Raw genomic sequence first — 678 nt, 5'->3', positions numbered from 1 at the left:
GATGTAATGTAATTTGACTCATCTAGATTTTATATAGGAGAGTCATTACTGTTGTGGTTGTCAGGTAATTTGGTTTCTGTGCATGCCATATATTTTGTATTTCACATAAAATTTTCACTCTTTTTCATACTTGTAAATGGATGTTCTCATTGAAAAGGATGTATGGATATTGTCTCTCCACACTCATGGAGAATACTGTCCTTATAAAATACCTGTCTTCTGGTGTTTGTATTATATTTTAGGTATTTGCTCATATTACTGTAGCCTCATTTAGATTATATCTTAGCCTTTACATGTCTTCATCATGTCATGGGATTGTTAAGCAGAAGGACATTGGTCATTGGCTGCCAAGGACACTTAGGTTGAGCCATCACCTAGACACTCCACAGTGACGTGCAGTCATTTCAACTGCCATGCAGATTTTTATCTTAAACAGTCTTCATTTTCTCCCCGTCCTTAGTCTTTTAATTTCTTTTCCTGTAACATATTTTCCACTTTTTTTTTTTGCTCATTGGAACATAATACACTTGTAAACAAGGTCCAGGTCACTTGGATCCTATATCTATGTTAACTATGGAAACAGTTACAAGAACTCTATTTTTTAAAGCTAAATGTTGTGTGCAATACCAGGTAAAGTTACCGAAAAACTGATAAGCAGCTGTACATGCTGTAAATGTA

The sequence above is a fragment of the Penaeus monodon genome, chromosome 23, assembly GCF_015228065.2.
Source record: "Penaeus monodon isolate SGIC_2016 chromosome 23, NSTDA_Pmon_1, whole genome shotgun sequence".
Classification (NCBI taxonomy): domain Eukaryota; kingdom Metazoa; phylum Arthropoda; class Malacostraca; order Decapoda; family Penaeidae; genus Penaeus; species Penaeus monodon.
This window is presented reverse-complemented; position numbering follows the sequence as displayed.